The sequence below is a fragment of the Peromyscus californicus genome, unplaced genomic scaffold, assembly GCF_007827085.1.
Source record: "Peromyscus californicus insignis strain IS unplaced genomic scaffold, ASM782708v3 Scaffold_10__1_contigs__length_136768540, whole genome shotgun sequence".
NCBI classification, from domain to species: domain Eukaryota; kingdom Metazoa; phylum Chordata; class Mammalia; order Rodentia; family Cricetidae; genus Peromyscus; species Peromyscus californicus.
In genome coordinates, this window is record NW_026294391.1 from 1,177,467 (window position 1) to 1,189,366 (window position 11,900).

Sequence of the window (11,900 nt, forward strand, 5' to 3'; positions counted from 1 at the left end):
GAGAGACAGCTGGAATTGAGGAACATTTGGGGGATGTTATAGAAACAGTGCAGCGGAAACTTCCTAACATATATGAATGTAATTCTAATGAAGTCTAATAATGGGGGAGACAGAGTCCTAGCCGGCCATCTCTTGTCACCAAAGGAGGCTTCCAGTACTGACTGGGTCTGTGTTGCATTCAATTGAGTTGTTGGTCAAGGGAAATCCCCAAACAACCCAGGCTGTTGCCAAGACAGTTGTTCTCTGCAAACTCATTGAACATATAAAGTGCCTACATGAAGCCTTCACCCCTACATTTTAGTCTCTTTGGTGCAGGAAGGTACTCTGCAGGTTACCAAAAAATGTAAACACCAATCCAGCCACTAAAACCTATGACCTATGATCTGTCCTGCCTGCATGATATGCTAGGGCAATGATGACACAGAACTTGTGGGAGTAGCCAACCAATATCTCATTAGACTTAAGGCCCACTCCACAAGATGGAACCCATATACAACACAGCTTGGGTGACCAAGAACTAGAGACTAGATAGCCCAGAGACCTATAGTAAAATCAACTAATATTGCTCAAAAAATTGTATCAATAAAATGATTTCTAATGATATTATGCTGTACTCACAGATCAGTGCATTATTCAGTCATCATCAGAGAAGCTTCCTCATGGAGCAGATAGGAACAGATGCAGAGACCCACAGCCAGACATTATGCAGAAAGAGTCCTTGGAACACACAGCTGTAAAGGGGATGTCTCCATCAAATCCCTCCCCTCCAAGCTCAGGGAACTCCTCTGAAGAGGAGGTAGAAGTGTAAGACCCAGAGGGGTGGAGGATATCAGAACAAGGCCCTCGAAATCAACTGAGCAAGGCTCATATGAACTCAAAGAGACTGAAGCAGCAAGCACAGGGCCTACACAGGTCTGCACCAGGTCCTTCACATATATATTATAGCTTTCAGTGGAGTATTTTTATGGGGCTCCTGAATGTGGTGAATGAGTGGATCTCTTATTCTTGTGCCTGCACTTTGGACACTTTTCCTTCTGTTGGGTTGCCTGGTACAGCCTTGATGTGATGGTTTTTGTCTTATATTATCAAACAGGATGTATTGTATGAGAATAAGAATCCATTTTCCAAAATAAAGTCTTCATGATAAATAATGCAGTTAGATTAAATTTCTACTCTCATGATGAAAATTAAAATTTAATACTTGAAGCCTAGGGAGATACACACAAACTTTCATCCAAATGACAACAATATGCCATTTTTGAAATGTCTTCAGTTATGGGTTGCCTATGCTACCCCTTTCATGTTGAGTCTCTTGTTTTTATACTGGTCTGCAATTTTACATTGTGAATAAGAGGATTTTTATTTCATTTTTATATTCTTTAATTTTGTGGTTTGTCTCTTAATTCTAATTGCAGTATAATTTAACGAAGAATATCTCTTAATATAGTAAAGTAAATCACCCCATTTTTTGACCCAAGCTAACACAAAATCCCTCTCTCTGTGCAGCCCTGACTAGCTTTGAACTCACAATCTTCCTGGCTCCACCTGTCAGTTTAGAGATCACAAGTTCATGCCACTACTAGAGTCACCTCTTCATTATTTAATGTTTGTGCTGCTGGGTGTTGTTGAAGAAGAAATTCCTTAGTGATTCAGGCTCCGAACACACTGCCACAAAATATGGTGAGTTGATGTATTCTGTACTTTCAGTTGAAGTAAGACCTTTCTGGCCTTCTTCCCTGCCCCTTCTCTTGCTCTACTTTCCTAGGGCAAGTCGTAAAAACTAGTAATTCTTTTCCTTCAATGCAAGGCATAAAACCTGGAAATAATACTCTAACCTTCTTGTGTCTTTCTATGTGGGAGCTGGCCCTCATTCCAGTGATATCCTACACCTGGAAGGAAGGAAGGAATACTATATATATAGAGAGAGAGACCAAGAAAGATCTGGACAGACCTGGCTGGGTCCCTCCTGCTCCATCTATGTGTTAGTCAGCTTTGTATTACTGTAAAACATGCACACACATTTCTGAGCCTATCAACTTAAGGAGAGGAAAGGCTTAAGCTGGCTTGGTGGTACATGCTTGTTATCCCAGCACTTGGGAAGCTGAGGCAGGAGGGTCATGAGTTCTAAGCCAGCCTGGGATATACATAATGAGACCTTATCTCAAAACAAGACAAAACAAAACAAAAATAAAAACAAACTGTAATAAACTCAGTTGTAATCTGTTCAATTTACTTATGAAGTGTTTCTCAATGTACGTTCACCAAGCATTTATACATTGTATCTTTTTAATGTTTTTCTAAGCATTTCAATATATCTCTCTTTTAAGTATATTTTAAAATGAGAATAGGAATCTTAGAGGAATAAAAGTTACAACAAAAATTACTTGCATGCTTTTGACATAATAGGACTTCTCTTCCCGAGCTGCTAGTTATTCTTAGAAACCACATCATCTCCGCCTCCATGACTAAAAGGAAGTGCAGACACCATCTGTCCCAAGCTCAGCAGCTGGAACTGGAAACCATTAGCCCCAGCCCTGTGGGTGGAATGTGGGAGGACAGCAGTCCTCCCTGCTGATTTGCTGATTGTTGTCTGCAGTGGCTTTTGTGTATGCTAGATGTCACTCAGAAAATGGAAATGGGGGCCCTCTGCTGGGCTATGCACAAAATCCCATCTAGGGAATTTTCTGGAAAGAAATAAGCCATAGTGAAGGGCAATATCCTGAGAGCCAAAGAAAAAGAACCAAGTATTTATCTGAATTTGTAGGCCAATTGAAAACAGCTTAGATTTATTTGAGTAATCATATTAGAAAGGTCACTCCCTCTCTTTGTAACACATGGGGTGTATTGAATGAAAGTTTGTCTTTTAAAATGAATGACTAAAATGGTGATTTAAAAAAAACATCATTCCAAAAAGTAAAACGGTGATTATTTTTTTTTTTAATTTGGAGCTGAGGACTGAACCCAGGGCTTTGCGCTTGCTAGGCAAGCACTCTACCACTGAGCTAAATCCCCAACCCAAAACGGTGATTTTTAACACACTTAACTTTATTATCTTCAGAATATTAATGAACATTTGTATTTTGATTTTTAATAAATGTATTCATTTATTTATTGTGCATATGTATATGTGCATGTGCATACCATGGGACATATGTGGAGGTCAGAGGGCAAGCCTAAGGAGTCAGCTGTTCCTTCCCACCAGATGATCAGGCTTGGCATCAGATACCTTTACCCACTGAGCTGTCTCCTACTCCAAACACTTGTAATTTTGCTTTCTTTTGTTTTTTAAATATCAGACTTCAGATCTATCTTGGTAGTGTACAACATGTTCTGACAGTTATCTTCTCAGAACCCCTTGTCTTCAGCCATATTTTGAGCAGAGAGGATGCCATAAAAATAATTGGATTATGAGTCTGAAACCCTTTGATACAGATATTTAGACATTATCAGTGTCAGTGTAAGGCTGATTCTTCACTCCTCACATATATTATTAGTTAAAAAGAGTAGTAATTAAGGACATCACAGCATTGACTTCCACACACTCATTAAACACATTTATTAAAAGGAATGCACTAACTTGGAAAGATGCTGTCGTGTTATTTCCAAGTGAACAAAAATAACGTGCAGAACAGTAAGTACTCACTGATCTCATTTTCATTTAAAAAATTACCTTAGAGCCTGAACCTACAGCCCATTGTCAGAACAATTGCTTCATATTTATGACTCTGAGGTTGGCCTGAAGCACTGAAAAACAAAAAGAACCATCTTAATAGAAAAACAACAAAAACTTCAGAAGCACAGCAAATGTACTGGCTGGTTTTGTGTGTCAACTTGACACAAGCTAGAGTCATCAGAGAGGAAGGAGCCTCACTTGAGGAAATGCCTCCATGAGCATTTTCTCATTTAGTGATAAGTGGGGGAGGGCTCAGCCCATGGTGAGTGGTACCATCTTTGGACTAGTGGTCCTGGGTTCTATAAGAAAGCAAGCTGAGCAAACCATGGGAAGCAAGCCAGTTAGCAGCACTCCTTCATGGCCTCTGCATCAGCTCCTACCTCCAGGATCCTGCCCTGTTTGAGTTCCTGTCCTGACTTCTTTCCGTGATGAACAGCAATGTAGAAGTGTAAGCCAAGTAAACACTTTCCTCCCCAACTTACTTTTTGGTCATGGTACTTTTTTGCAGCAATAGAAACCCTAAGACAGCAAATAATTAAATTTTAAGGGACTCAATTGTTTCTTTCATGACTGCTAATTTGTCAATTATGAAAAATTCTTTCCTTTCTTTTATTCTTTTTTGGAGATGGGGGGTGTCTCACTATGTAGCCTAGGCTAGCCTCAAACTCAGGATCCCCCTGCTTTTATTCCTCTAAGATTCGTATTCTCATTTTTAAAAATATACTTTAAAAGTACAGAGATATAAAAGTGCTTAGAAAAACATTGAAAAGATACAGATGTATAAATGCTTGGTGAACTACATTGAAAAACACTTCATACATAAATTGAACAGATTTATACCACCATACATTGTAACCAAAGGCTTTTTTGTTCCACCTGATCCCACAGCCACTTTTAAAATAATCACTCAGAGGCTTAACATTAACTACAAACTGTTTGACCTATTGCTTAGGCTTATTACTAACTAGCTCTTACAACTTAAATTAACCCATTTCTATTAATCTATATTTTACCATGTGTCTTGTGGATTTGCCTGTGTTCTAATACATCGTGTTCCTCTGGCAGCTGGCTGGCATCTGCCCGTGATTCCACCCTTCTCCCTGTATTTCTGCTTGGATTTCCCGCCTGGCGCTATCATGCCTTGCAATAGGCCAAAGCAGCTTCTTTATTAACCAGTGGTAATAAAACATATTCACAGCATACAGAGGGGTTATCTCACAGCAATACACAGCTCTGCCCTTGTTTTTAATTTAATTTCATACATCTAAGTTGCATTTTTCTTCAGATTTTGGATTTTGTTTTGCATTTAAAGCTTTTATCCTGGTGGAATTTTATTTTGGTCCGAGTACTAATAAGATACATACCACATTTTCCTGTTTTTTTTTTTCCTCAAGCAACTGCTCTAGCTTCAACTACTCTAGCAGCCTAGAAACAATTTGGAAGTTATTTGCATTTCTCAGGGAAAGAACACAGGGATGAAATAGTAGAAAGGTGTTTTCATGTATGAATACTGAGGAATGAAACCTTGGCTCTCAGAAATTCTAGACAAATCCCTCTATCACTAAGCTATGTGTCTTCAATCCTTAGTAACAACTTTTATTTATTATTATTATTTTTTTTTTTTTTTGGTTTTTTTCGAGACAGGGTTTCTCTGTGTAGCTTTGCGCCTTTCCTGGAACTCGCTTTGGAGACCAGGCTGGCCTCGAACTCACAGAGATCCGCCTGCCTCTGCCTCCCGAGTGCTGGGATTAAAGGCGTGCGCCACCACCACCCGGCTAGTAACAACTTTTAATGGAAGAAAATGTTCAAAACTCTTAGAATGATTCTGTTCTGTAAGTGGGGAGGGTAACCCCCAAAAGACTATAGAACAAGTAATTAATCTAATCATTACCCAGAATAGGCCTGTCTCAGGACATTATTTGAATAGAGAAAAGGCACAACAACATGACATCTTAATGCATGCTACTTGGGCATCCAAAGTTCCAAATTGATAAAACAGAAAAAGATGACATTGCCTTTATTTTATATTGGTAACACAAGCTGGGAATGATAGCTCATATCTGTAACTCCATCACTTGGGAAGTGGAAGCAAGAGAATGAGGAATTCAAGGTTATCCTTAGCTATACATAACAAGTTTGAGGCCAACTTGTGCTCCATGAGACTTTGTCTCAAAAGAAGGGTTGGTAACAACCATGCCATTTAAAATAGCAATACAGAGCCTAGAGAGGAGGCTCAGCAGTTAAGAGCAATGGCTGCTCTTCTGGAGGACCCAGGTTCGATTCCCAGCACCCACATGGTGGCTCACTACCACCCATAGCTCTACTTCCAGAGGATCTGATGCCCTCTTCTGGCCTTTGCAGGCACTTCACACATCTAGTGCATGGACATACATGTAGACAAAATAACCATACACATAAAATACTTTTTTAATTAAAAGAAGCAATATAGTAGAGTACATAGGGATAAGTGTGTAGCTGCAGTTACTTGGACCAGAAGTTTGAGACTAGTCCGAGCAACATAAAAAAAACCATGACTTAAAAAAATAGTAAGCCAGGAGTGGTGGCACATGCCTTTAATCCCAGCAAAAAAAGAGGTAGAGGCAGAAAACTGTCTATGAGTTTGAGTCAACCTGGTCTACACAGCAAATTACAGACCAGTCGTATAGACTCTGCCTCAAAAAAAGTAAAAAAAGAAAGAATGAAAGAAATAGTAGAAGGGATACAGGGATGGATCATGGCTCAGAGAACTTACTGTTCTTCCAGAGGTCCTGGCTTCAGTTCTCAGCACCCACATCAGGCATCTCACAACTACCTCTAATTCCAGGTCCAGGGAATGTGACACCACTGAGCTCTGCAACTATCAGTCCCAAACACGGTTCATATAAACACTCACACAGAAAGAAAGAAAGAAAGAAAGAAAGAAAGAAAGAAAGAAAGAAAGAAAGAAAGAAAGAGAGAGAGAGAGAGAGAGAGAGAGAGGGAGGGAGGGAGGGAGGGAGGGAGGGAGGGAGGGGAGGGAGGGAGGGAGGGAGGAAGGAAGGAAGGAAGGAAGGAAGGAAGGAAGGAAGAAAAATCTTAAAAAAATAATAGAAAGGTGGTGCACACCTTTAAATCCAGCAGCAGTCAGGAGGCAGAGGCAGGTGGATCTCTGTGTAAAACACTTAAAGAAATGTTCAACATCCTTAGCCATCAGGGAAATGCTAGTCAAAACTACTTTGACACTGCATCTTACACCTGTCAGAATGGCTAATATCAATAAAACAAGTGACTGCTCATTTTCTGAAGGATGTGGAGCAAGGGGAACATTCATCCATTGCTGGGGTCAGTGCAAACTTGTACAGCCCCTATGGAAATCAATATAGTGTTTCCTCAGAATGTTGGGAATCCATTTACCTTAAGATCTTACTATAACACTATTGGGCATATACCCAAAGGATGCTCCATCCTACCACAAGGACACCAGCTCAAACATGTTCATTGCTGCTCTATTCATAATAATCAGAAACTTGAAACAACCTAAATGTCCCTCAAGAGAAGAATAAACAAAATGTGGTACATTTACACCACAGAGTATTACTAAGCTGTTGAATACAATGACATAATGGAGTTGAGGGACAGGGTCACATAATGTAACCCAGGCTGGCCTTCACGATCTTCCTGCCTTTCCTTCACTAGTGCTGATTCCTTTGGTTTTCTTTCTTTCTTTCTTTCTTTCTTTCTTTCTTTCTTTCTTTCTTTCTTTCTTTCTTTCTTTCTTTTTTTCCTTCCTTCCTTTCTTCCTTCCTTCCTTTCTTTTTTTTTGAGACAGTGTCTCACTGTGTAGCTATGGCTGACCTGAAACTCAGTTTGTAGATTAGGCTGGCCTTGAATTCACAGAGATCCACCTGTCTTTGCCCCCTGAGTATTGAGATTAAAGGTGTGCACCACAATGCCTGGTCTTGGTATTCTTTCTTTTTGGAAAATAAAATGTTATTATTTTAATTATTTTTTGAGACTATAACATAATCACACCATTATTGTGGAATACTATTTTAACTAGGCAAAGATGTGTTACATTTGTTTATGCTGCAGAATATTACTTTAACTGTGAAAGTGTGTTATTTTTGTTTATGCTGCATTTGTTTAATGATGTAAGGATGTGTGTTTAATTGTGTAATGATATGTTGTATCTGTTTCACCTTACCTGCCTAAGGCACCTGAGTGGTCTAATAAAGAGCTGAACAGCAAATAGTTAGGCAGAGAAAGGATCGGCAGGGCTGTTAGGGAAAGAAAATAAATAGGAGGAGAAATCTAGGCTCAAAAAGGAAAGAAAAGGGGAATAATGAGAGAAGAAGGAGGAGAGAACAAGGGAAATGCCCAGGGCAAGAAGCTAGGCAGACGCCAGCCAACTAGACATAGAGAAGCAGTGAAAGTAAGATATATAGAAGAAAGGTAATAAGCCCCGAGGCAAAAGGTAGATAAAGAGAAACAGGTTAATTTAAGTTAAAAGACCTAGTCAGAAAAGAGCTAAGGTAGGCTGAGCATTCAAAACTAATATTAAGTCTCTGTGTCATGATTTGGGAGCTGGTTGGTGGCCCAAAAGAAAAAGCCACTAAGCACATACTAAATATTAACAGAGTCCTTTCCCAGAACTTTCTCAGGACAGACCAATTTAACCACAATTGCCTGGCACCTACTATGGATTATATCTAGGAAAGCAGGAAAGCAAGTCAGAAGGCCATGTCCAGATTCAGGTACACAGAGGACAGCACTCTGCATATCCTTCACCAGATTGAGTTCTATAGCTATGTTCTCACATCCAACAAAAATGAACATGTCCTATAAATTGAATGCAAATGTTTGTCACAGAAAGCAAGAAATCACATTCAAGAACAGCCAGGAAGCAAAATGCACTTGAGGTAAAAGGCCCTCTGCCTTTTTTCCTGGAGCCTCTCTCACAGTTCCCCAAGGCATTGTTCACTGTGGGTCATTCTTTTGATCCTGTTCTGACAGTTGTAAGCTATCATGTGGGTGCTGAGAAATGGACCCAGGTCCTCTTGCAAGTGTAGCAAGTGCTATTAACTGCTGAGCCAATATCTCTAGTCCCCTTATCCTACCTACTGATATTCTTAACAAAATGTCAGTGACAATTTTTGTATATATAATTTCATTCTAAAATATATACAGAGCTTGACATGATGTTGAATGTCTGTAATCCCAGAAGCTATAAAGCTGAAGCAGGAGGCTTACTGTGAGCTCAAGGTCAGCTTGGACTACATAGTGAGTATATAGTCCAGAAAAGCAAACCCTCCCCTACCCCAAATTATAAATTATACAGAAAGTTACAATTTCTAGAATTGCTAAAACAATCTCTAAAGACAGAAAGAATTTCTGGGGGCTGGAGAGATGGCCTAGCGGTTAAGAGCACTAACTGTTCTTCCAGAGGACCTGGGATCAATTCCCAGCACCTACATGGCAGTTCACAACTGTCTGTAACTACAGTTCCAGGGAACCCAACACCCTTACACAGGCAAAACAACAATGCACAATAAATAAATACATAAATAAATAAAAAGAAAGAATTTCTGTACACAAGGCTTAATACTACAATAATCAAAACAGTGTGGTACCAGAGAAAAGAGAGACACAGATGAATGGAAAAGACTAGAGAACTCAAAAATTGCCCATACAAACGTGACTAATAGACTTTTGTCAAAAATGCAAAAGCCGCCGGGCGGTGGTGGCGCACGCCTTTAATCCCAGCACTCGGGAGGCAGAGCCAGGCGGATCTCTGTGAGTTCGAGGCCAGCCTGGGCTACCAAGTGAGTTCCAGAAAAGGCGCAAAGCTACACAGAGAAACCCTGTCTCGAAAAACCAAAAAAAAAAAAAAAAATGCAAAAGCCGTCAATGGAAGGATAGACTTTTCACAGAATTATGGTGACACCATAGGACATTCCATTAGCAAAGAAAACAAAACAAAATAGCAAACCTGGACCCTATGAGCACTTTATATGAAAATTGACTCAAAGGTACCATGGACTTTATTGTAAAGCAGAAAACAGTAAACTTTGAGAAAAGAGAAGAACCTAGGAAGCTACCTTGGAAATTAGGAACATTGCTATGGTAAGATAAGTATCTTCCAAAAGCCAGTGTGTTAAAATCTTTGATGCCAGCCTGTGTTGCTATTGAGAAATGGTGCAACACTTAAAAGGTGATGTCTACTGGGAAGAAGCTAAGCCATTGAGGAGTATGTCCTTGAAGGAGATATTACAGTCCCTCCCTCACTATCTCCTTCCTCTCTCTGTTTCCCAACAACCATTTGGTAAATAGTCTTCCTCCACCAAACCCTCCTGCCATGATGTACTACATTGTCATAGGACCAAAGCAACAAGAACCAGTGACCGTGGATGGAAACTCTGGAAACAGGAGTCAAAAGGTATTTTGTCACAATTATGGAAGACTTGTGAATACAGCTAGATAGAAAATTTAGACTAGATGCCCAAAACACAGCTTATAAATTTGATAATTAGAAACCCTTACTTTATAAAAGACTCTGCTAACAGAATGAAAGGAAGGGCTATGGGTAGGGGATTTGTAACCACACATTAGCAAAAGCTGTCTAGAATTAGTAAGAGTTCTCAGAACATGGCAGTAGCCGAGTGTTGTGGTGAACATTTGTAATTAAGACAGGGGAACTGTAAGTTCCAGTCGAGCCTGGGCTACATAGCAACACTGTATTTGATAAAAGTAAAACAAACAAACAAAATTAACAGTAAAGAGACAATTGCAGAAAATAGTGGAGAAAAGGAAGCATAGAAGATACAAAAAACATTTGCCAAACAGGACCTGCAAATGGCAAAGAAGCACATGAAACAGATGGTTGATGTCATTTGATATTAAGGAAATACAAACTACAGTCACAATAAGCTAATACTCCTGCTAGAAGGTTCAAAATGAAGAACAGTGATGATACTGAATACAGGGTGCAGAGAAACTGGGGCACACAAACATGGCAGGTGACAAGAGGAGATAATAAGTCTAGTTGGCTTAAATGAGCCGCCAGTTGCTTCCTCCTAAGGAGGTAATTGTACTTCATCCTGGGTTCTTTTTAATGAAAGTTTTTTACAGTTTATTAGTCCTTTCCTTAGAAATTGGCATCATTGCATCAGATGAGGTCATTGCAGAATCGTTACTTCTTTTACTGTTATCCAGTCCCTAACTCACGTTTTGCCAGCACTATGGTTGGCCTTTGTTAGTCCCCTGACCTCCATTGTTCTGTTCTTGTGCTTCCTTTCTCTACTTTCTTGAGGTATTTTTATTCCCATGAAGTCCATGTCTCTCACAAGTTCATATTTGGGCTCAATTGTCTGTGAATAACCCAAAGAATCATAAATGATCCTGAAGCCAGTTGTCTTGCCACTAAAAAAATAGGTTCTGACTCCCAACTACAAAGATGACATTTGGTGTAGCAATATTTTCTCGTCAAGACTGCCCGCTCACAAATAATGACACAGAGATACATTATTAATTGTGAAAACTTGGCTGTTAGCTTAGGCTTGTCCCACTAGATCTTATAACTTAAATTAACCTGTCTCTATTAATCTACATTCTGCCACATGGCTCAGTTGCCTCTGCTTGGTTTCATATGTCCGACTTCTTCCGAGTCCCCTGGCATCTCCCTGGTAATCCACATGCCTAGATTCCTCCTCCTCTTCCTCTATCTCCCTGGAAATCACTGCTCTCTCTCCTGCCCAGCTATTGGCCATTCAGCTCTTTATTATTAAACCAATCACAGTAACACATCTTCACACAGTGTACAAATATCCCACAACAATCTGGTGTGATCTTGCACATTTTGCCTTGTTTTCCCAAATTTCTGTCTTTTGTACTGTTGCCTTCCCAGGGTGAAGGACATCAGTGAGCATTTTTTTTCCTCTGAAATAGATGACTGGTCATGAACTTATTGGTCCACATAGTTGTTAACTGTGTCATTCATGATGGTGATGATCATTGAGTAACCAAGGAGGAAAAGACCCCTCGCGCTTCTTGATATTTCTACCTGTGGAAACGTTTATTTTTCTCTAAGATCTTCCACCTCCACATTTAAAATTTAAGGCATCAGCCTTAATTTTTTTTAATTTTTAGTCTTTGCCCTTTTCTACTCCTCTTCCTTCAGAAAAACTTGTGTGTGACTCCAGCTTGTCCCCTTGATTTAGAATTAGCTAATATTAGGGATGGCTCACCAATG

General features: G+C 39.7%; 1 long non-coding RNA gene across 3 annotated transcripts in view; it reads left to right on the plus strand.

Moving 5' to 3' along the window:
- LOC128100601 (uncharacterized) overlaps positions 1–11,900 on the plus strand; it is a 91,542-nt gene that overhangs the window by 21,282 nt on the left and 58,360 nt on the right. For all 3 annotated transcript variants that reach the window (XR_008214977.1, XR_008215029.1, XR_008214911.1), the window contains exon 6: positions 1,507–1,680. This is a non-coding gene — a long non-coding RNA (uncharacterized LOC128100601). The remainder of the gene's footprint in view (positions 1–1,506; positions 1,681–11,900) is intronic.